General features: G+C 35.6%; 1 pseudogene; it reads right to left on the reverse strand.

Annotated features, from left to right (window-relative positions):
* On the reverse strand, window positions 1–26,004 carry LOC149533008 (DNA repair protein recA homolog 3, mitochondrial pseudogene; annotated as a pseudogene).
* Window positions 26,005–26,949: the final 945 nt, after the last annotated feature.

Genomic DNA, 26,949 nt, shown 5'->3' on the forward strand with positions numbered 1-26,949 from the left:
TCAAATATAGAATGTCATATGTACATCAAATATGTTTTCCTTCCCACGAGGGGAAGGAAACAAGTCTCTCGACGTCCTCTGCCGTCGTGTGGAGGGAGACAGTGGAGATGACGGGGCCCTCCTGACACGCTCACTTGACCTCTTGTTGAGGCTCTTCTCCAGGTCCAACTGATACAAAGAAAGTAGATATGAATCAATATTTATTATACGTTGAAATAAAATATATGTACTCACAAAATCAATTATTTTCTTACCGCCAACAAATAGTCACTCTGTAAGTCCACCTCAAATGCTCGTGGACGATCAGGCATGACAAGACCCTACAACAATTCAATAAATATAATCACTTATAAATAACATTAGAAATTTTGAGATTAACTATTATAAACAACAACTAAAATGAAGAAAATTCTTTCATACCTCCGTCAGTGGCTGTGAGCTAGCCACAACTGCGGCCACTCCACTATCAACAGACTGTCGCAGATGAGGAGGTGTGTCTGACATCATGAGTTGCATGTCATACAATACACGTTATATCTAACATGAAACATGGAATAAATATAATCAAATGAATTAAATTAACATGAAACAACTGTACCTGTGTGAAGCTCGTATGATGTCTCTACTCTGCATCTGTGGTAAAGGTTGAGGGTCCTATGGAGAACTGATGCACATGCATATTTTTTTTGGTCAATCCTTAATATGATTACGTAATAAATATATGTATTAATTAAAATGATTAAATTGATACATACCTCAGGACTCATCGAAGGGACAAAAAATGGGCCTGGAGGATCGCTGCTAGGCCCAGGAACACTTTGACCCTAAATTTTGAACAATGTCAATAAATCCTAATTAATTAATCATTCACTATACGTATGAAATGTGATCAAATTAGTAATTTACCTGTGTGTTAATGCCAAATGTCTCGTTCAGGAACTGATCAGTGACAAGCCCATCATCTGCACCATCTCCAACATGAGTGCCAAATGTGTATAGGGATCTGCATGAAGTGCACATGTGACCACGATGTATAGAAGGCTCCCCCTCAACTAATGGGATCATGGAATGGATGAGGGTCTGCGTCAAAGCATTAATGGTCCCTAGAGTGCTAGCCTCTACATGTTCCTTCACAACTAAAGGAATAATCACATGGTCGTGCTGTGGATGGACCACGACTGCCCTAACTACATTAGGGTCATGACATGCTCCTAGCCTCTCAAATGATGACCCCCCACCTCTACCCTGGGAGTCTAACATATCAAAATAATTGGGGATCTCCCCAAGGACAAACTCACAATATAATTTCTTCAAAAAATACATGGGGACCTCGTGATTGTTGCAAGGAGGGGCATCAAAAACCATCCACCATCTATCCCAAAAATTATTTCTAATAGCATCATGTATGCACCAATGGATGGGGAATCATTTAGTACCCTCTCTAACAGTATTTTGCTCACCGGGTTTTCTAAATAATGCACATATACTACCTTTTGGTATTTCCTTTTTTCTAACATCTTCATATGACAATTTATTTGCATAAAATCTTTTTTGTTCATCCCTCTTAGCCCGCCAAATATCTAACTGACCACTAACTGAGGCTATCTGAGTGTTAATGGATTCAAGGGATGATGCCAATTGAGCTCTCATTGGATTGGTTTGTCCGAATTCTTTCAACCGAGAAATGATTCCTCCTAATTCAGTTTTGCCTCTCTCTATTTCATTTCTTATATTTTCTTGTGTGCCTGGTTGAGGTCTTGCAATTGGTTCGGGTTGTGGAATTTGTTCTTCTTCTTGAGGAGGGTTTTGGTTTTGGGGTTCTTGAGGGTTTTGATGTTCTTGTGGATTTTTTGGTTGATTATGAACATTTCCTGATAAAAAATCAATTGAAATTCAAATAAATAAACAAATCTAAATGAAATTTGTAAAAACCCTACAAAAGAATATAAAAAACTTACAAAACAATATGAAAAATATATCAAACAATGCAAAGTTAGGTTTATATCACTTACGGTGTCGTCGTGGGTGCACTTGTGGTCTTGGATTTCATCGACGAGGAGGCATTTTGGCAAATGGTGGTGCAAATGTTGAGTCTTCAACTCGCGTACGCGCTACTCGCTGTAGGAGTAGAAGAAAATGCTGATGAAAATGATGGGAGTAGAAGAAAATGCTGATGAAAATGATGGGCTGTGGGTTTGCAGCCCATCATATATACTTTTTATTTTTAAAAAGCGCATACGCACTTTTTAAAATAGGAAAAAAAAATTTCCTTGTCACCTTTTTGGCACCACAACTCGGTGCATATGCCCAGAGATGAGGAGAGAACAAAACCTTTACCCTTGAGGGTTGAAAGTAAATAACCAGAAGAAATACTTCGATACTGGTTTACATTAACCTATCAGAAGAGTAATCCAAACATTAGAAAGAAGGTATTTTCTGCTAGAGCCAAAGTATATGCCGAATATGAAAACTTGCCCTACTTTGCGTTCCAAAGAGCTATGACCGGAGTAAGAGGTAGATGAGCACGGTTACCTAATTCTCTCAAGAAATTAGAGCAACACAGTCCTATTAATTTGGAAGTAGCATTATATAGAGTTCCAAAATATTTAGAACTAGGAAAGCAACTAAGGCCAGAGCTATGGTTTCCTTTAACCATGCAACCTCCAATGCTTTTATGGCCCCTGTATGATATTGATGTTGACAAACTTGATAAGTTGCAGGAAGACCACAGGCGAGAAGTATGGGAAAGGACCAGAGGCTTCTATTAAACCTTCAAGAGCAGCAGAAAGGGAAAGACAAAAGTTGGGGAGCTCAGATCTTTGACAAAGAAGTGTAATGGTTGAGGACAAGCATTAGTTTAACAGGGGGCAGATGATGAGTCTAAAAAATGCCTTTATTTTGTTATGTTTAAGATACTTTATGATACTTTGTTCATCCTTGTTTTAACACTTATAAGCTTATGTTTGATAAACCTTTGATGATTTATGGGGTAGAAAAACTATGTCATCCTTTGCCTAAATTATATCTAATATGCAGTATTTCATATAAATATCCAAATGTGTGTTCTTATGCTTGAATTTAGTTTGATGGATTTTTATTTGCAAACATGTTTTATATCATAACTAACCTGATGATAAGGATTAAAGGATGAGCGGAAGAATCCAGAAGTTGGTTGCTGACAGCATTCAAGGAGAAACGAGCATCAAGGAACAACCACGAAAAGGAAGTTATAACCACTCTAGGAAACATGGCAACGAATAAAGAGGAGTTTTTACAAGCCATTACCTTCTCTGCATTTACATTGTAACAAGTGGATGCCGCGACTTCATTACTCCCTCCTCAATTTCGTTATCCTTCCTTTCCGCTTTCAGTTGTTCTCCTATATTCTCTCCTGCGGACTTAACTTAGGATAGTTACTTTTCTATTATGTAATAAAGAGTAGATTCCCTATATATGTCGAGATCGAATCCTGTGTGTGAATTTTTTAGTTTTTTCAGTTTTTGGTTTTTATAAGTTTTATCGAGTAAGAAGAAAACACTGATTTACAGTTTGTTGCAGTTGTGTTTTACAATTCTGAATTATGTAATGACTGATTAATAAAATGAATTAGTTCTCTTTAGTTTCTATCCTGCGTTGGTAGATTAGAGAAGCCAACCAAGGGGGCCCACTTGGAAGATGGATTAGATTAGAATAGAATAGATTCATTTTACTAGCATTAGCAGTATTTTAAATAAGACATAGCTAGTTAATTCCTTCCTGTAGCATCACACTTCATGAACATTCCTGCAGCATCTGCAAGAACAGTCTAATGGATGAGTCAAGATGGAATATATGTTATCTTGTCATTGTTTTTTCAACATTCATAGATTCAATAGTTTCCTTTCTACAGCAGTAGTGTAGTTTCCTTCCTTTGCATTTTTACTTTCCTACAGCACAAGCATAATGACTCATCAAGGTACCTAGTGCACATATTGTGCTGACCATTTCAAGTATACATCCCTGGGTTGACAATCTAAATGCACCTCATAGTAGGGGAAAAGTAGTCCTTAGCTTGAATAGATTATTCCTAAGCCAGGCCTAGCGCATGACTATGGAACACCTATTGTGAGGCGGTTCACTACTTTTTTAGGAATTAATGTCATCTAAAAAAATGTGTAATATCCTCCTTAATTATCTCTACAATCTTTAAATATCATGTAGAAGTTGGCAAGTCAAAACTAGTTTGCTTGACACTTGAATGTTTTGATGCTCGGTCATAACTAGCATTGGTGTTGTTACTCAACTTTTACTTACTCAACATATATTGACTCACTTGGCATTAACTGACTTCCCAAATGCTCAATCTCTTATGTGTTACTCTGCTTGTATGCTGACTCGGTCTCTACTAGGGTGCTTGACAACCTCTAACTTTCTCAGCTCAAGATGAAATATAGACAAGTCATTTGTAGATCGGCCTTCTCTAGATGGCTTGGTCATAGCGATGATCATTCAATGCTCCCTTGGGAATGACTTAGTCTTAGACACTAATAGGAAACTTAGGCTTAGAGATCAACAATCCCTCCATTTGACATTAGTGGAAAAAACACTTTTTCATAACTTAGCTTTTCATGCAAAAATAATGCTCCCTCTGAGACTGTAACTTAGTCTTCAAAGATTTATCTCTGCTATACAATATATACATGTTTGTAAACTATGATGTTATTTCATCGGATAATGTTGTCTCTAATTTTTGTCATCTTCTCATATTCATCATGAATATATTTCCCTCTTCCTCTTATGTCATGTAGAATATTTCCCCCTTATTTTTGTCACTCATGGCTTGGGGTTCATTAGGGTTAACTTGTACTCATCCAAAAAAAAGTGATGACTAGCCAAAATTTCTTCATGTCCTTTATTCCATCTATCTCTTCTAGACTCCATGACTTGAATATGTATCTCTAGCTAAGAAGCTAGATCAATTAAGCTCTCTATAGTTGAAAGATGTGCATATTTCTTTGTTAAATTCTAAGCTATAGATAATTCCCTTTGAATTATCTCCAAATGTGGTAGTAGAATGAATTTAATAGAGATCAATTTTTTCCTTGTGCCACTATCTCTAGACATTAACTTGGTTAACCTTTATTGATCAAATGTCAACTTATTATATGAAGGTGAGCTTGAACTTGCATTCTTTCCCAATGAATGTATATGTGCCTTCATATCTACCTGAGTCATATCAATAGATCATTGATTCTCCAAAGTAAAGAACTCAACATCACAAAGCTTCTTGTACAAAGAATGAATTACTTTCAAAATTCCTTCCAACTAAGTGGTAAGGGTAGAAAGTTCAACCTGCCTAATTGCAAGTTCTATTGAAACTTTCTGCAAAACTTTGTGCTCAAATTTCTTCTCAGACAATCTCTTCAATTTATCATTGGTCTCTATATCCTTAGTCTAAACTTTACCAACTATATAAACTAACTAGTCCAAAATTGGATGTTGCATATTAATATTAGAAATTTCAAATGCATCAACAAAAATATCTTTGATGCTATGAAATACCTTCTTCTTTTTGTTTTCTCTCCTCAAATGTTCTTTCTTTGCCTTACAATGTAGCAAGGTTTGCAATTCTTCCATCTTCTCCAATGTCATATTATTCAAGTCATACATAGGTAATGTGATGAATTCATCTAAACTCATTATTTCTTTCGATGCATCATCTATATGTGCCATCATCTGAGATTGAGAGGTTCTATCACAAGGTAGTGATATTTTTAATTGTTTCCCCTTCGCACTCGATCAAGGTGATTTCTCATTTTAAGTAGATTTAACCCATTGTATAAGTGTAATAGTTAAGATCTTTGTCGGTATGGCACTCAGAAATTGAATAAGAGCTTGGATAGCCTCTTGATCTTTGGGTTTCTCTTTCCATATCATTTCTTTCTTTGTTTCTACCTTACTTTTATCTCTGACATGGGTGAATTATGGAAACATAATCATTGCCTTGGCCTGTTGCTTGACACTCATGTTATAAACTATTGTAACTAATGAAACATTGAAACCTTTAGTACTTGCACTCTAAATCCTTGCATAATCATGTACTTGAAGTAATATTGGATTGATGCATGGTAGGGAGGGATATGAGGCATCTGGTGTAGAATTATTTAGATCATCCTCAGTCAATACATTTTGATTCTATGGGGATGAATCAGAAATGTCCTCAATTGTGACATCATCTTGTTGTTCACACCCTTTTACCAATTTTCTAATTTCTTCTGCAAGTTTTGCAACTTCTCCCAAATCATCCTCTTCTTCTTCATCTTCTTTATTAGCCAATGGAATAAGCAATCCAAATTATTCCTTCCATATTAGGATGCTCTCTTGCACAACTTCATGAGCCATATTCATCAAAATTGTATAAGCCCTCTCCTTAGGCATAAATCTCTTCACAAAATCTTTCAAGGCTATAGACATATGTGTCTTCCCTAAATCTAGCATAGTTTGTGTCAAAGTGGTCTCCCTGATCTTTTGTTCAATGGCTAATGCCCACTTCCACTTAGCATCAATTTTATTATACAAATTCTCAAGAATGCCTTAACCTAACTCTATAGGTGTAGATTTGAATTGTATCATTATATTAATCATATCTTTTTCAAGGTTCTCTTGATCTTCTTTATTTAAAGAATCAAAATTAATGTCTTTAAATCCTACCAAACTTGCCAATTCACTAATTTCTTGACATTCCTTATCCACAGTTATTGGAGGTGGTCTGGGTACAATCTAAAGCTTTCTCAGATCATCAAACTCTATTTCTTCATCATCTTCCTCCTCCTATGTCACAACAAGTTTTCTCCTTGACCTCTCAGGGAGATTTTTCTTTGGTGATCTAGCCAAATTCCTCTTTGTTGGACTATCTTTATCCTTTATAGATAGGAGTTGAGCTACCTTTGACCTTGTAACTACTCTTCTTTTAGGCTCTAGCTCAAATTTTGTGACAACTTTCTTCACAACCTTCTTATGATCCTCTTTAACTTTTGGATCCATAATCACTATTTTCTTCTACTCTATTGCCTTGGGATCAGTAATAGTTACCTCTTTTCCCTTAGATGACTTGGCTTGGGCTTCTTCTTAGGATTCCTCATCCTCACCTTTTCCTTCAGTGATTTGAAGTTGAACTTTGTCAAGTTTTCCCTCAAGATCCTTCTTTCTTTTCTTATCTATCTTGGGCTCTTTCATTTCTAAATTCATTCTTTCCTTGGTAGTGTCATATGTGCTAAATGACTTGACATTCACATCAATTTCTTTAGATAGCAGTGCAGTCATTGTTGTTGTCACTTCATCAACATTAACTTCATATTGCATTGGCCTCAACCATGCAAACCTTAGTATTACTACCTATGCATATATAAAATTAGCATCTACCATAAAGCATATGTCATCAAAATAGTTATCTACAACTGATTTGGGTATCCTCATTTAGTTTTTTATCTTGTTCTTGAATTCTTCAAAATAGTGGTCCAATATTACCTCAAAAAAATTTCCTGATTGACTTATCAAGTCACTTATCTATTCTATGGCCAATTTTCTCCTATCCAATGTTATGGTTCCAATGGTGGCAATGACTTATTTACATAGAAAAATATATAGACAAATAGGGAATCAAACTTACATGATGTGTTCTTGGCTTTCATTATTGCTCCAAGACTTTCTGTCAATTGTTACAGTTGCAACTTGGCTAGATCATAACTATGATCTTTCTTCCCAATTTTGTATCCCAAGTCTACTGCATGCAAGGCACAATATTAAATTGGCTTGACTGATAGAACTTGTGTGTAATCATATGTACTATGAACTCAATGATAGGATCATCAATCCCATCGATCGACATGCCATGATCTTTCCACTTTACCTTAATTTGCTACTTGACAATGTTCCTTGTAGCACTTCTTACTGACTTAGGTCTATCCAGAGTAGGATAACTAGTAACTTGACTTATGATAGCCTTATTAATCTTAATTAATCCACCTTTTAAGCATAGCTTCATGTCATATATATGACTCGACACAATCTTGATCCATTTGATTTTGAAAACCTTCAAAAAGGCTAGGGCACTAGTTAACCCTTTCTCAAAAATAATCTTGTACTCGTCCTTCAACACTCCATTATCGCACAATTTATCATATGTTTCATGAAGTTCATACACTCCAATCTCTCCCACTTTACACGTATAACATGATCTTACATCATGAACCATCAATATCCTTGGTGGAATTGATGATAGGGTGCCAAATTTATTACCATTCAATGCAATGTTCAAATATCCTTTAAAATTTGGTGGACACTGGTCATTCCTCACAATATATGCATTTCTCTCTTTCAACATTTCTTCCATAGATATAGACGTAGATGGTGCCATCTCTAGACTAGGATTCAAAGAAATTTACTTTAATATCTTTTAAAATAACCTACTCAACACTTAAAACTTATCTTACTATGATCCATCAATTCACCAAAGGCACATTGTGATTCGCTTGCTATATTGCTAAAATTGCTTGAGCTCTAAAAATCACTTGGTGAAATAAAAATAAATGTCAATATTCGATATATACCTTCAATCTATCCATTTAGGTATGTAATAATTGTTCTTATACTTAGGTAGGTGCACAATAATTGTCTCAACCTTTACGAGTTGTGTTTTTGCCTCTTTTAATTCAAATACTCAGTCACTATCACCTTGGTCAGTCACTACCAATTCACTCTGCCAATACATCAGCTCGGTCTATGTAAGTTCTTTGTCTCTATTGCAATGCTTGGTCAATACAGCCTGTATTACTGATGCTCAATACTTGATAGTAAAACATACTCCATTGTCCAATATTCTTCTCAAATCTTTCCTAGTGCATCTTGACTCATGTTGATACGAACTTTTAATCACTTTACTTGTTAGGAACTAATGTGTGATATATCATTTAAGTATATAGTACCTTACATACCTTCTTTTCTTTAGTTTGATGTGGTGCAATCACCTAATCCATTAGATTGGGTGCTCTCAGCTTTTCTTTCTCCACTACTTCCATCTTCTACAATCTCTTTACATATTTTGTTCAGCTCAAATTTTCCTTTTCCTTTATTTCTTTCACTATTTGAGGTCAGTGCTTAGGTCTTGTAGTTCTTACTAACATGTCCAACTTTAAGACAACTAAAACACACTAGGTTTCTATTCAACCATTTATTATAGTTACCTCTGGAATGTGTCTTAATGTAATTTTTTGGAATGTGCCCATACTCTCCACAATAATGACAATTATACCATGTGTTGTAATCCCAACTGTAAGAGTCACCTTGCTTAGGTGCATGTCTTTTCTTTTCGGATGTCCAATTAGATTTTTCCTTTGATTTGCATTCATGAGCTTTATGTCCACATTTCTAATATTTATAACAATATCCTTCAAATCTAGATGAATTAGGTGCATCACTTTTCTTTGTCCTACATTCATGTGCTTGGTGTCCTTATTTCTTATAATTAAAACAATTACTAGTAAATTAGGTTTAGGGTTTTGCATACCATTTTTTCCTTGAAGAAAAGGATTTCATGTCTGGTAGAAATTTTTCTTTTTTCATACTAATTGAATTTATTGTTCTCTCTTGAGTTCTTTGAATTCTTTGTTCAGGATGTTGTTCTTCTCCAATAGATCTACTATTTTTGCATCACTATCATTAATATTCCCATGGTTAAGCAATCCTTGTGTATCAGCTTCCTTGTAGAGTTTTTCATTCTGTTGAATGGCCAAATCTTTCCTTTTCTTTAAGGATTTCCTTAACTCATCTTTCACTCCTTCAAATTGATGTAGTATGATATGGAATTCAATCATCTGGTTCTCAATGATTTTTCCCATTGCATATTCCTCCATTTCAAGATCTTGTGCTTTCAAGCTATTAGGCTTCAATCAAGAAATTAAGCTCTGATACCAATTGTTGGAAATCTTAATGAGAAACAAGATATTGAGAGGGGGTGAATTAGGATCTATAAAACTTTTCATTGATTAAGTGTATTCACACCTAATCCATCTCATATTTCTAATCTCGTACCATATGAATATAAACATGTAATTATTAAATGAAATCTATCTAACATCCATGTAAAATATCAACACATAACACAATGATTTTGGTTACCCATAAATGCTTCAAGTTGAAGGTAAAACTGGGGTGGGGATGAAACCCACAAATCTTTACTGACAGAACAACAAACTTTGCCCTTATGAGGAGTTTTCCCAATTAAAAATGTTTAAGATTGTTAGGTCTTAACTTGTTAAAGGATTTAACACTGACAATAAAGTTAGGACTCTATTAGGAGATTTGAAATAGGTCTATTAGAACCACTTTGTTAAGAGATTTTCCTTGACTCAATCTATTAAAATAGATTCAGCACCTAATCCTTTGATTTTCTCTAAAAGCTCATTACAAATATCCTCTCTTAAAAATCTCAATCTAATCTCCTTATCTGATATCTCTATTATGTCCTTTACTACTCTGGTTTCTCTATCTGATCTCCTATCAGACTTAGCCTTCCCTCACACTATACTTAGCTTGTTCACTCCTTCACTTCGCTTCGACCTTTTCTCTTCCTCATCTTTGATCCTAGGGTAGGAACCCTTCTTAAATAGATAAACATAGAAAGTTCTAGATTAGGATCAAAGATCCATAATCCATCCTTTTTTCATTTTCCCTTCTGATTTTCTAATTGGTTAATCTAATTTTCTAGGGATTAATGATATCTAAAAAAATGTGTAATCACCTCCTTAATTATCTCTACAATCTTTAACTATTGTGTAGAATTCAGGTAAAATAATTTACATAGGTGTTTGTGCAATTAAAAATTGATATGTCAAAACTGGTGTGCTCGACACTTGAATGTTCTAATGCTCAGTCATAATGAATATTGATGTTGTCACTCAACTTCTACTCGCTCAACATATACTGACTCAGTCAACATTAACTAACTTCCCAAACGCTCAATCTCTTCTATGTTACTTAGGTTGTATGGTAACTCGGTCTCTATTAGGGTGCTCAACAACCTTTGACTTTCTCAACTTAAGATGAAATATGGACAAGTCATTTGTAGCTCGACCTTCTTGGGATGGTTTGGTTGTAGTGATGACCATCCAATGATGCCTTGAAAATTACTAAGTGTTAGACATTAATAGGAAAATTAAGCTTAGAGATCAATAGAATTTGCATATAATAATTTCGTCAATAGGAGTATTGGTAAATCACCATTCCAGATTGTAAATGGGAGTAGTCCTAGAAATGCTTTTGAATTGAGGCAGTTGGATAAAGGAGAGATAAGTAGTACTGATGTAGAGGATTTTGTTGAGCATTTGAAGAACATTCATGAGGAGGCAAGGAAGCACATTACAAGGATGAATATATAGTATAAGGATAAGGTAGATGTGAAAAGGAGGTATAAGGAATTTTAGATTGGGGATGAAGTCATGGTTCATTTTAGGTAGGAGAGATTTCTAGTGGGTACATGTAATATACTAGAAATGAAGAAGTTTGGACCATGCAAAATAGTGAAAAGGCATGATTTTGGAAATGCTTCTAAAGTAGAGTTGTCTGTTGAATTGAATATTTCACCACTATTTAATATTTAGATCTAACATAGTATCATGAAGGAGGTAATGATGATGTAGTCACAAAAGTGCAGTAAAGTATCACAATAGCTACTTCAACTACAAAGCAGATTGAGGACATATTGGAAAATCGAGTTGTTGGAAGTACAAGGAACGGGGAATATGAAGAATATTTGGTCAAGTGGAAAGAACAATCTATTAAGGATTCATCATGTCTTATAAGGGAGGAGGTTAACTGCCTTAGTTTTCCTCTGAACAATTGAGACATGATACAGTCACTTCTCAAATCACCCTAGGTGTCTGATGTAAGAGCTTCCTAGGTGTAAGGGCAATCTTGCATCGCCCAAAAATATTTTTTCTTTGTCATTTTTAATAAGATTTATTTTAGTATAGAGTGACTATTGATGGAAACCTTCAATTATTAGTAAGTGGCTCATATGATCTTGAAATGTTCTGATTTCATGGGTGGAGATTCATCTTAGTCATATCAACATGCTAATGGAGTTGCATTGTCAAAGCATATGTAATGCAAAATTTATTGAGTTTTTTGGGTACAAAACCTCTGAGCTCAAATTTTAAGGCCTTAGAGGCTCTGGAATGAGGTTGTACTTGGGATGACTAGCACTTGCACATTTCAAGCACTATAGTTCAGGATCCAATGATTTTGAGAACTACTTAAACATTAGACGTATGGTTTGAAAGTTATGGCCTCTAGAATTTAGGGTACCTACAAATATAATTACGGAAAACCCTATGTAATAATTTAGGAAATAATTTTTAATTGGGTTTTTATCGGCCTTAAGGGTTAGGGTTAGTGTCTAGAACCTTCTCGGGCAGTGAAAAATTTCCAATATAAGGAACACCCATAGTGACATTTAGACAATTATGGGTGGTAATTTAAGGCTCTATGTTGAAGAGTATTGTAAAGAAATTGCCCATGTGGTTTTTCATATTGTATTTCAAAACTTTTTAATTCTAAATTTGTAGTGATAATAAGAAGCCCATATTTTTTCTCACTAATTACGATTATTTCTTTGTTTTTGTTATTTATTTATGGTATTAAGGGGAGCTCCCTTCATCATATAAGTTGAAGCCATTGAAGGATACAGATGAAAATGTATGTAGTGCTTCTAGAGTATGTTTTGTTGATGGAAATATCTTTTAAGAGGGTATGAGGCATGAGCATATGTATTTTTCTACAATTCTAAAAGATGGTAAAGAAGAAGTAGAAGAGGTACCTATAGGAGTTGCAAATTGATTGGAATAATTTCTAGATATTGTATTTGATAATGCAGCTAATGGATTATCACTAGTGAGGAAAATCAATCACTAGATGGACTTGATTCTAGGAGCTAGGTTCCCAAATAAGACAATGCACAAAATGACAACAACAGAAAGTGAAAATTTGAATAGACAAGTGCGTGAGTCATTATAGAAAGGGTTGGTTCAAGAGAGTCTGAGTCCATGTGTTGTACCAACAATATTAGCATCAAATAATAATGGAGATTAAAGGACATGTACAACTTTATGAGCTATAAACAAGATCATAATCGAGTACATATTTCTATTGACAAGGATAGATGATATAATGGATTGTTTGAGTAGAGTTGTGTATTTTACAAAGATAGATCTTAAAAGTGGGTAACATTGGATCTAGATTAGAGAAAGAAATGAGTGGAAGAATTCTTTCAAAACAAGGGAAGGATTGTATGAGTGGTTAATCATGCCTTTTGAGATAACCGATGCACCAAGCAATTTCATGTGGTTCATGAATGAGATAATTAAGGAGTTTTTGGGTAAGTTTTCTGTTGTTTACCTAAATGATATTTTGAAGAACTATAATATTAGGAAGAAGGAGGTGGTGTACCTAGTATTTTTAGTTTCAATGGAAGGTCTAAAAATGGACCCTAAGAAAGTGAAGGCTATCCTTGAATGGCCTACTCTAAGGAGTGCAACTAAAGTAAGATCCTTTCATGGACTGGTTGGTTTTTATAGAAATTTTATAAGAGGTTTTAGCAATATTTTTGGACCCTTGATTGAAAGAATGAGAGGAAATAGGAAATAATTTAAGTGTACTATAGGAGAAGATAATAGTTTTAATTTGTTGAAACATAAAGTTACACAACAACTTGTTTTAGTGATTCTAGATTTTAATAAGGTGTTTCAAGTAGACTGTAATGCTAGTGGTACTACAAAAGGAATTGTTTTGAGCCAAGAAGGTAGACATGTTGTTTATTTTACTTAGAAGTTGAATTAAGCCAAAATAAAACAAAATATTTAAGATCAGGAGTTTAATGCTATAGTTCAAGAATTGAAGAAGTGGAGACACTATCTTCTTCATAAGGAGTTTATTTAGTATATTGATCATCAACCTTTGCAATATTTGAATAGTCAAGGAAAGTTGAATGAATGACATTTGAAATGGATGGATTTTTTCACAGTTATACATTTGTTTTGAAACATAGGAGTGGGAAGTCTAACAGAGTTGTAGATTCTCTTAGCAGAAGATACATTTTGTTGATAGAGGGGCAGATTAAGGTGGTTAGGTTCAAAGAACTCAAGAATTTGTATTTGGATAATCCTAAATTTGGTAAAACCTGGAAAGCTTGCATAGAAGTTGTTACACTTGATAGGAGAAAGTGGTTGGATTTCATAATCTAGGATGTAATGGTGTTCAAAGGAAGTCAAATGTGCATTGTCAGAATTTCTATGAGCGAGAATCTCATCAAGGAAATATTGGTATCTCTAACTATTATTGTATATTACTATCAAACACTTAGTTATTTATAAGGCAAAGTCAAACAGTCATCATTGTAGCCGAGCTACTCTACATAGGTTGAGTCATGTATACAAGTAAGTACGTATCAAGCTCTATAGGACTTGAGAAAGTGTATGGTCACCAAGTATTTTTTATACGAGTCAAGCTCAACAGCAACTGAGCAAGTTTCAAGCATACAAGTGTTGAGTGACATAGTTTGTGCCAAGAACAACACAAGCCGAGCAACAACAATGTTGAGTGTTAAAAATAGTAAAGGTCGAGCAATGCAAAGTTTACATAAAAATTAGGAATGGAATAGATTTTGAGGTAAACTATTTTCAAGCCAACATGGAAGAAATATTTAATATTTGTAGAGGTTTTTACAAAGAGTTTTATGCATGAATGATGTGGATTACATATCCCTATGTTTTGTGATCAACGATTCATATGGAGAGGTTATTTTGGAAGGATCTAGAAAAATATTTATGGAACTCTTTAAATAGAGAAGATCTTAACCCAAATTAGTGTAAGAGAGAGTGGAGAAAAGAAGAGTATGCATGTGAACAAGGAGTAATATGCAAACAATGAATTAAAGGATCGATATTAGTTCAAAAGTTAGTGAAAGGGTTATGTTATCATTTAATAGAGCAAGTGACCTAATCATAGCAATGAAGGGGAAGACAAGGATTATCAGATCTGAGGAGAGGAATAGTTAGCAAGGAGAAGACTTGAAATCAACTTACAAAGCATACCGAGAGTTAGGTACTAAATCAATTCTAACCAACTTGAATCAAGGTAAATCTCTTAACAGGTCTTTCTAAATCTCCTAATAGAGTCCTTAATTTGTTGTAAGTGTTAAATTCTCTAACAAGGTGAGACCTAGCAGTCTCTTAATATTTTAATAAGGTAGCTCCGTCACAAGGTAGATCATATTTTATGATCAAACATTGTAACCATAATAGGTTAATTTTATTTTTATATTAGTGAATATGTGTGGGTTTCAACCCCACCCTAGTTTTATCTTTAACTTAGAGGGTTTATGGGCAACAAATATTATGTTATGTGTTTATTTTCACGCATGTGATAGATCATATTTACATGATACAGCAAGTTCTTCATTACGATTTTTACATGCACAGTTTAACTGGTGAATGTGTGAATGAATTGGCAAAAATAAAATGTGCTTAAGATTTTGATTCACCTCCCCCCACTCCCTCTTAGTATCTTGGTTATCCTATTTGTACCTCCATTAGTCAATAATTGGTATCACTAAGAGAAGCTTAATTGCTTGGAAATTAGATCTTGGAGATGGAGGCTTTTAAACTAGACAAGGTTATTGACAATCAAGTGATTGACATCCAACTCATACTACAGAAACTTGAGAAAGAAAGACAAGATCTGAAGGATTCCCTAAAAAGGAGAAAGGAAATTTCTATCCAGAGAAAACAATTTTTTTATGAAGAAGTTGAGATTGAAGGACTGTTTGAATTAATCAATCAAAATGACAAAGCATCTACAAATCTACTTGAAAAGAACAAACTTTTGAATGAAGAAATAAGAGGACTGAAAAGAGAACATGAAATACAATCAGTAAGATTATGTGAAGTGACTAAACAAAAGAAGAAAGTTGAAGAAGATAGGACTATGGCTAAGGAAGAAAAAAGAGTAATGGCTACCAGACTTGAAGAAAGGATATAAAATGTGCAGAAGCTCACAAATACACAACTGGACATGATGAATTAACTGTTGAGCTGTCATTTTACATGATGCTAAACGACAGGAATTCTTGCAAATTCCTCTCTTGAAAAGCCGATCTTGTGAATCAACTCCAAGGTTTTAGGTTGTCTTAGGATGTACTAAAATCTGCTCAGTTGAAGATAAATGTGATTGTTCACGAGGAGGCCTTTGCTGGTTCGTTCTAACTTCGGATAAATGAAAAATATGCATGTTGTTTCAAAATAACACTAAAAAGAACTAAGTTTTTGTATTTTATGTTTTTTATGAATGCAATCTAACAATGCAACTAAAATGAGTTCCTATTCTAACAAGGGGGGTTAGCAAAGAAAATAATGAAACTGAAAGCAAATAACATGAAATTCAAAGCAAATAACGTAAAATTAAAATCCTAATGGACATAAGCTACAAAAAACAACACACTGCAAATTAAACTTTCAAAGAAATCTATAGGAAACCAATGAAAATAGGAGTAGCACTTCCAAGATTCCACTGATGCAATCATCGATGGGAAATTTCAATAACTGAATGATGTTTCACTCTACATCAAATCACAAGGCCACGAAAAATGCGCTCATGCGAGACAGAGAGTTATGTAGGCACAATTTGGTGATTCCTTCTTGAGCTCAGTACATCAACAAAATTTGTAAATTTGTAGCAAACACTAGAACTAAAAGATCACACAACTATAAACAACGCAATAAAACCTTTGGCTCAATGATAATCTCATGAATAAAATTCACAAAACAATGACACATTTAGGCAACAATAACTACACTCCAAATGCGAGTACCAAAAGCATTATCTTATTGCAAAATAATGGCAACCTTGATTACATATTATAGTAGGGTATTTATAAGAAATTATCTCCTCAAGTTGTGTTGAGAGTGAGAGATATCTTCATGCAATACGATACTTTCAAACTAATTATATACAAACTACCTATCAAATTGGTTCTTAGCAGGACTCCATCCATTTTATATTCATTTATTGGATGCATGAGCCTTTTCATGTTAAAAAACAAAGAAATAATGAGAAAAAAGCATGCGAAAGCTCTGAGTCGAGGTGGAAGTGTCTGGAGATGCCAAAATTAGAAGCTGATCCTTCACAGGGCATTAGTCAAAGTTAAACTACCATTGGAATGCATTTTTGATGGATAAAAAGCTCTATTTTTGAAACTAGTAATTAACTGTCGACGCACTTCTAGAATTATGGAGATGTGGACCCGTGAAGCTGTGGATCTCGACTGAGTCAAAATCTCAAAATTTCAGTAAGTGTCAAAATTGAAATTTTGGCATCTGGGTTTTGTTCTTCTTCATCCCAAAGTTATGTTTGGATGTTTTCCCTTGAATTTCTCTATAATCTCAGTGATTTTGGCTGCATCCAAAAAATCCAAAGCCTTATTTGTCCTTGACCTTTCATCTGTAATTGTCTACCTCAATTCAGGTATCAGCAAAATCCCCAAGTTTGGTTCCCAACTCTAACAATGCTTCCTCGATTTTGAAAGCCTGTCAGATGTCCTCCTCATCATCAACTTCCACAAAAATCTTCTTTAAATTCTCCACTATTGTATCTATAGGTAGCAATCTCTCGTGTTCCTCATCTTCAAAAATATCCAAACAGGCATCACTATAGTGTCTCTCTACTTCCAAAATTTACTCTCGGGCCTGATCGTTGAGCTAATGAATTTCATCATGTAATGTTTCCATTACCTTGTTGCTATCTGCTATCTTTTTTATCCACTCATCAATCATATCTAATTCATCTCCCATATATACATCAATCAAAACTTGGTACCTTTTTCCCTTTATGGCTTGTAGTGTTTGTAAATCTTTGCTCCAAGCCCATACTTCATCAATAATGTTGAAGTCCTACCTCAAAATCGCCACGATTTTATTCACATTTTCTTGTGTAGCTTGTAGCATCTTTAGGTTTGTTGTGATAATCATGACTCCTTTTTCCTCAAAACTCTCCCACCATTGCTGACAGGCTCTCAAAAATGGACCCATATGGGCTACTCCCCCTTCTCTAAGAATAGTATTCAAGGTCTCCTCGGGGAGCTCAAGATCAAGAGGACCAATGACTTCAGCCAAATATCCCTTTAGGATCTCAACCTACCTTCAAAGTGCTTGGATTTCCATCTCATCCTCCCCCATGTTCTTCATGATTTCCTTAATTCTCGTGGTAACCATTAATCAAGATGCATCCCGTGTGGGTTTTCCCAACATGATATTTTCCAATTGATAATCCTTGGGACCAAGGCTTTCTACATCTGTATCTCTAAGAGGAACAACTACCTGTGCAAACAACTCTGGGCTATTCTGTGTACTTGTAACAAATGCCAATGGTATTGGCTCATGTGTTGGGGACTCAAGTTTATTCAAAATCTCTGCAATCTCATAAATATCTTCCTCTAAGGCTTGGAATCTGGGTCTGGAGCTTCTTATCACTTCTTTTTGTAGCCACCTTGGAGTATGTTCTGTCAGAGGTCTTATTAAAGACGAGGGGGTATGTTCTGCAACTTTCTTCCCCTTATCACTCCTCCTCAGAGTTGTTTCTATTTGTGAGGGCTCTCCTTCTGTTTGCTCGGTCTTAGTAGATTCGGCAGCTTGCACCTCGGTATTTTGGAGAGGTGATTGAGAATATTCGGCTATTTTTCCCTCCTTTGATGCTTCATCAGTCACCCTTTGTTTTGGTTGCTCTTCTTACGAAGGTTCCTTCTAAACTTGTTCCTCTGATCCTGGAAATAGGAGAGTAACCAAACCTTTATCTACCACCGTAGCTTGTGGTGAAAATGGGTGAGCAGGATCAGGACCTTGTGTGCCTGGTGGTATCTGCATCCAACCTTCCTATTGAGATTGACTGGTAGGAGTACATCTAATCTTGCCATCAATTAATGTCATTCCCACAGGCATGAAGTTAAAATTGAACATTTTAAATACATCATCCCCTTCTTCACTTTTCTCATCCACCCACTATTGCACTTCATCTTCTGAAGAAGAGACTTGCAAGGGTATTACCTGAGTGGATGGTGATATGAACAAGGTACTCCTTCTCCTTTCTTCCTCCATGGCTCTAGCTAGTCGGGTTCTTCTTTGTATGGGCACTTCTTCCTCTTCATTTGTCTCCTCTTCTTCCTCTTCTTCTTCTTCTAGGATGGTTTCAGGAACAGAAGGAAAAGGCACCATTCTCTTAGTCACCCTTTGCCTTTTCTTCATTCGAATCTTAATCTTCTTTTGTTTTATAGAGGCAGAAGGGGAAGCTTGTTCTTCTTGTGCTGGAGGTATAGAAACTTGTTGACTCTCTTCCTCTTCCAATTGGGTAGGCAAAAGGGAGGAAATGGAGGATTATCCTAGACTTGAGAAGCTCCAATATCCTTAGATCCTTGTACCTCTTCTCATTGCTAATGGGAAGGTGCTTGCACTTTGCCCTGTTCTACTTGAATTCTTTGCGGGGAAGTCCTCTTCCTTTTATTCTTTCCTGTCCTCTCTGGAGGATAATAGTATCCAATCAGGCGGTAAAGTTGGTATACTATCTCTGGCCTGATGGGAGATTGAAGTGCAAAAGTAGGAACTGTAACTTTCCTTCCTCTACCTTTCTTAGGGAGAGCTTGAGCATGGAAGACTACAGTGTCAGGTATGGGATCAAATGAAAAAGGTTGCTTGATCCATTCCTTCATCATTCTAACTACATGTCTTGCCCAATGATTCATATCATCACCCTCCTCCCTATCAACTTCTGCATTCATAATGGGTCTTACTCTGATTTCGTCTAAGTTGAACAGGGGGTCCAATAGCTCCTTAGAATCTTGTTGCCTTATTTCCTCTAAAATATTTAGATTGAGGGTCTTCTCTGCCAGATATAAAGTCATCCTACAATAATCTCGTATGTGGATATTATAGTCATTTGTCACATTCATCCAATGATCTTCAATAGCATCTTCATGATGAAACTCTTTTCCAGCCATACTCTCTACTTTCTCGACATTATCAAAATGTATCCTAGGGGAATTGTACTCCTCAAGGGGATAATTCTCCCATTCCCATTCGAAAGTCAAAATGTCTTGCTTCTATTTTACCTGGTATGGTCCAATGATGAGAGGCCATGTCCAACAAGGTCTTCTTTGTCTCTTCAGCCTTTCATATGCTAATTCAATTTGCCGAGAAATTTCTAGTAGCACTAACTTGTCACTCGGATATCTGGGGAGCTTCTTGGGGTTGATAGTGGCACCACCTACCCATAGATATGTGAACATCTTAAATTGAATGAAAGAGGCCCTGAGAGTTTTTATATGTGCTTTTGCTTCATCAGGTAGCCTCTTTCCATAATCTCCTTCAATGAATTGAATGATCACAAAAATGAATGCATCATTCATGATTCTATATTCCTTGCTTTGAGCAGATAGTTTCTTCTTCACCAGTTGAGGGTAGACTATGTAAGGCCAGACATTGGGATCCTGCATGTTGCCCTTTCTATACAATCCGAGATAATCTGTTGCCCTTGCTGCAAGTAGGTATACTATGTAAGACATCATATAAAACTTCGTCTTGTCCTTCACCATCCTCAATTGCTCACACAAGTTTTTCCTTAGTGTGGTGGCCCAGTCCAATGGTATCTTTGATGTTTTGATGGTCCTACTAAAGTTGATCATGAAGGTATTAAGGTGGCCTGCTGTAGATAAACCCATGACTCTGCTTAAAAGGATGATGGAGTAACCAATATCCTCCTTTGTAGATCCCTAAGTCGTATCCACTTTGCCTGTTACCCTTCCTTGAGGAGGTCTCTCAATGAGATAATATGACTGTATAATATTTGTCGCCTACTTTGTATGTTCCCTATACCATCTCTCTATTGATTCGTAGGAGAGCCTAATGAATTGATCTACTCTTGGGAGATGGAAGACCCTCTCAATGTTGTCAGGTCGAAGATCAAGGACCACTTCTCCTGTCACACTTTTCACTACTCTCTCTTCAAAAACAAAATGTTGTGCCAATGTCATTACTAGTTCTACTGACTGCACTAATATGGGATGTGACATTGCGTTCACCAACCTGGAACGTATCAAGGATGATACCAAATCTGACCTCCCAATTGGCTTGTTACAAGTTTTCAAGAATTCCCCTAAGTCTATGTCCTAGATTAGTATCTCGGATCTCAACGTAATCATCATAAAATCTCGATTTGGATGGTACACCTTGGAATTTGAACACTACTAGTTTGGGTGCTACTCCAGATGTGGACGCCATTTAATCACTTGTACATAATGAGACAAACATTTATTAATCCAAAGTTAAAACGTATAACTCTTAAATTAAAATAAGCATTAAAAAAAAAAAAAGTGCCCTTTAGATATTTTTCAATATTTTTTATTTTTTTAGCGTGGCAATGAGGTGATCGAGACCACGAAAAAATGGTGGTATTGGGCGTTGTAGGGTTTAGTGCCATAGATGGAAGTGGAGGGCGCAGTGTTCCATGGTGGTGAGTTTTAGCATCGCGTGCATTGGTGAGGTGGAGCTTAAAGTCGGGCTGGAGGAAGTGGATGTACGTGAGTGCGCAAAGCGTCATGCCATGTTCTGCATTGAGTGGCGCACGCAGCACCCACTATGAATTGCACACTCAATGCCCACCGTGAATGGTGCGCACGGTGTGAAAAATAGAAAGCTGCGGCGCAAATGCTTTAACTCACCTGTGTGTGATGAGCAGAGAAGTTAGAAATGCAATGAAAAAATGAAATACTGAAGGGGAACGAAGGGTTTTATAGTGCTGCGTTGGGCAGGGTGCGCTATGGGCCTTGGCACGCACGTCGATGCACGAAGTGCATCCTGCCCACGTGCAAAAAAAAATTATTATTATTATTATTATTTTATTTATTTTTTTTTTTTTAAATTTTTCTGATTTTCTAATTTTATTTTTTTCTTATTTTCTAACTTTTTTTTTTTGTTTTTGTTTTGACACTCTAACTATAATCAAATTTCTTCTCCCGACTCTTGAACTATGAGTCTAGGAGTCGAAAAAAGTAGGAGGTCCCCATTCCTATATAGGAATGGGGCGTGTTTTGTGGACACCACAACATCAACTAATTCTTGCAAATCAAGAATTGAATCACAAGAATGTGGAAATTACAAATCTCAAATCATAAAAGGACATATACTGAAGAATGAATTAAAAACTAAAAAAGAATCTATGGAGAGATTCAATAAACCTAAAGAGACAATGAAGTACTTTGAAGAACTTATGAAGTCATCTAGTTGTTATGATGGGTCTAGACATTCATGCACTGAACAAGGAGAATCATCCAGGATTAGAGAGTTGAGGAATACAAAACCAAAGGACAAACCAACATGCTATCACTATGGAAAAATTCATCATACTACAAACATTTGTTGAAGTAAACATAGTATGCAAAATCCTAAACCTAAGTTTACTGGTTACTATTTTTACTGCAAGAAACAAGGACATCAAATACATGAGTGTAGGTCAAGGATGAGGAATGCATCTACTACACCTAGATTTGAAGGATATTACTATAACTATCAAAAGTATCGGTGTTGTTTTTTTGAAACAACATGGTTTCAAATTACCTTGATTAGAACAAGATACATCTAGGGGTAGCTACTTCCCATCTTCAACATACCCTTTCAAGCACTAGGCCAACTATAAGGCTAGACCCTTCTACTTTAGGTTCTACCAAACCTAGGCAAGTGGACCTATAGATTCTTTATATGGTACCAGTTATCAAAATCATATAGTGAATCTAAATAAAGTAGATCAAAACCCTTAATCTTCTAAAACTTATGCAAAGATCTCAGACATGGATTAGCTAATAACATGGCCAAAGAAATTTATATGCTAAGTGAGGGCATCCTTTTCAGTTCTTCAACATTAAAGGGAAAGATATTTGATTAATGATGTTGATTTCAACAAAACACCAAATATGCAGTAGTAAGAACAAGTTGATCCTGTAGTTGATCAATGCCTTATCTATTGGGCAATTCCACAAATCAAGCACATACATCTATGATATTAATGACATATTTCATACACCTAGATATCAGATCTATCTTATCACTTTGTGAATCAAACATCAATGTTCATAAAGACCTCATTCTTATGAAGTATCCTTCTCAAATAACCAACAACCCTATGAAACACATCAAGCATTTACTTGACCCTTCGTTCCAACAACAAAATATATCAGACATACAACATTAATGAGATGCAAATGGGTCTTAGTTCTTTGTCCTTAAACCACATAAGATTGCAAATTACAAAGATAGGAGATGAGAATCAAAATGAAACTAAAGAGATTCTTGTTCATTTGTCTTCATTTCCTTGAAAATATTCATATGCATAAAATTAAAACATAGAAATTCCTAATAGATTAGAACTATCTATGTTATCTTAACTATTGTTGTTCATACAAGAGAGAATATGTTAAAGAATGTCGTATCACGGTGATGAAAACACATCAAGACTAGAACCCTGGTTTCACAAATCTAAGAAGACTCAAGATTGCAACGCACATGGTATCACAACAGTGAGTAACTTTCTCCAAAATTGGAACCAACCCTTACAATGGATGAGAAAGATAAAGATATAGTTAAAAAATGGAATCCCAAATCTAATCTCAAAATGACATGTGTCCACTTGAATCTCCATTCTTTGCTATTGTGAAACCTCTCTCATCTTTCTACCCATGAGATCTGATTTGGTTTTCATCATTGCTTTTGTAACAACCTAAAATATCTCTTCCTCAATGATGAAAAAACTTATGTTGCCAAAATATCTAAAATGCATCATGAAGTACTTATAAAATCTTGATTCAACTGATTTGGATATGACAAAACTCACCCATAACTACATTTATGCTACCTTTTATGTTCATTCAGTTCACCCTTTCACTGGGAATCTAATCTGAACTGCCTCAACTAAATTGAGCTGACTACTAGGCACCTAAGACAAATCCTTGCATAACTTTAACTAGTGGCCTCCTATGTGAAAACAAACTCCACAAACAGAAAGTTCATTTTCTCCCAATTTTGGCGATATATAATACTCCTATATTAGCCTACCAGAAATGCCTAGAATCTTAGTTTGAAAAATGGGCTCCTACTATGGCCTCAAAACTACATTTGGCAAATATTTAACTTTTTCTAAAGTTAAAACTATAGGATAAATCAAGTTTCATTTAAAATTGATCCTGTATGCATCAACCAAGAGAAAATATTAAAAAATTAACTTTTTAACCCTTTTGAAATTTTCCCTCTATTTTTCATTCTAGGTCAAACCCGTTGACCATGCCTTGCCATGTGTCATGTTCTGACTAGCAAACTTCTACTTCATCATATATCATTTTCCATGTGGGTGCCATGTGTCACCACCTCATTGGTCACATGTTCTACCACATCATTGAGCCATGTCATTGGTCGCTATGTCACTATCCCAGTCAACATTTTGCCACATCATTGCAACATAGCAACCACGTGACATGTGTCACTTTCTGCCATGTTAGCACCTTGAGAAATGTGCCATGTTTAAACCCTCCACCATGTATCAATTTTTTATTCATCCAACTCATTATCATGTGTCAACTACTAGTTGGTCGATGGGCCCATGTGTTATGTTGACATCACCGGTTGTCATATCACATGGTTATCTTCCTTGCATGTTTCCTTTGGTGATATGGTGACACCTTCCAATCTATCATGTGTCACCATCATGTGCCTCTAATTTTAGACCGTCATGTGTTATTATGTCACCACATGTCATCCTCTGGTTCATTCTTAGGTTCCATGTCATCATTGACATCATCTCTTTGGTATGCATGTTCATTCAAAATTTATATCTCTTCTCCATCTGGTTGAGTAGGCCTCATGTGCAAGTCTGGGCTTCCCCATTTATCTTTAAGACAACATGAGTAGTGAGTGGTTTGGTATTTAAAGATTTAAAAAAAAACATACCCCAGCAAATGTGGGATTTAAAAATTCAAAAGCCCCTTGTTCTTGCGACTTTTCTAGGCTCTACTACTTTCTTCACACTTCTCTTCTTTCTTCATCAAAGGAATCTAGTAGTTTCCATGCCCCATGCTTCAAACTACATGTTTCCCTCCACACATCATTTCTAACCTCAAGCCTTTGGCATCCATCTTCCCCACACCTCTCTGAATACTTTTGTCTATTACTTGCTCCTCAATACTTGATCGATGTCTATTTAGAGTGAGCCTTTACATTGCTACTTTAGCCTCAAGGTGGACCAAGATGTGAAGGGGATTAATACATAGCCACCTCCAATTATACAGATATTTAATCAAACAAATACATAAAACTTCAATGCATTCCCTCCAAAGGTAGTTTATACTAGGCCTCCAAAACCAAATCCACCTAATTTTGCTCTCACATGATTTATAAAAATGAAAAGTGTTTGTGAGCAAGATAAAGCATGTGTCAACTTCCGCAAGCATTGGTTCATCAATCTTGCTTGCAGTGCCACATGTGTATCCCCAACTTCACCATCCAGTTTAGTTTTAGGCACAAGTATTGCTACACTATCAACCATAATAGCTTCAATTGATCCACATCGTATAAAAGTATCTACCAGAAAAAGAGCTTGCTCACCACAATAAGGTTGAGCAAGTAGCAAATTTTTTGTGTCAACACCTATAACTTCTACCAATCATGGGTCAAGTTCTGCATCAACAAAAACATAGTAGCCTCCATTCTTATGGGCTTGTGCTACTGCATGAAGAGCAAGGGTTGTTTTCCCTGAAGCCTCTAGGCCATAGATTTCAACTACATGTCTCTTTAGAAGTCCACCAACTCCTAGTGTAATGTCTCACCCAAGAGACCTAGTTGATATAATAGGCACATGTCTACTGCCAGAAGATTTTCCAAGCCACATGATAGCCTCCTTCCCATAATCCTTGGCTATTTGAGTCAAAGTTGTTTCAAGGGCAACTTCCTTATCAAATATCTCAGTGCCAAATTCTTGATTGGAGTTTGATCTGGTCTTCTTCCTACCTCTTCCCCTTTCTTTATACCTCCATAACAACATCTCCTAAAAGTAAAACTCCATCTTATCTTCGCTCATGATTTGGCAGTCAACAATTCCTACTCGGTCAACTCCATTCTATACAATAGGCTTATCAATTGATACACTTACATCATTGACTTTGAATGGCATTGTGAAAACTTGGTAAGCATTTTGAATAATTATGGCAACTTATGTTGTTTGACAAAATTGAATTTAAATAATTGCATTGGATACTTTTAGGAATCCCTTTCAATACTTCATTCTTCAAAGCATCTTATCAGTTTAGTGAAAACAGTCAAGCCCCAAAGTGGGTTCGACTAAAAAAAAATCATTTCTAGAAAACTAAACTATCAGATTGATCCATTAGTCATATGATACTAATTAAAAGAAAAATTCAATCACTGTTACATCATTTAAAATTGATATTCAACCTTTGCTACAGACTGTCAGTTTCGTGTCGAGAATTCCTTTGACTGGCTTTAAAAACTTACCAAGACAACTGACCAAGCTCCAAAATCAACACACTAATTCTCTATTTCACATTCTTGCACCATGTCAAATCTCATCTCATGAAAAATTCTTAGTCAAAAGATATTGACTGTCAAAGTTGCCTTCTCAAAACTGCCTACAAGCAAACATGTCAGAAAATAATAAATCGTGTTCTATTTTGGCTTCGAAAACTGGGTAAACTAATACTTGGGGACACAAAAATTTGGGCATTAGTTCACTATCATGAGGACAATATGAAACTATGATTAGGGCTCATGAAAAAATATAGTGCAAGAATGGTGACCAATCAAAGTGGGCTACTTA

This window comes from Cupressus sempervirens, chromosome 10 (genome assembly GCF_028749045.1).
Source record: "Cupressus sempervirens isolate cs-2001-9-10 chromosome 10, ASM2874904v1, whole genome shotgun sequence".
In the NCBI taxonomy this organism is placed as follows: domain Eukaryota; kingdom Viridiplantae; phylum Streptophyta; class Pinopsida; order Cupressales; family Cupressaceae; genus Cupressus; species Cupressus sempervirens.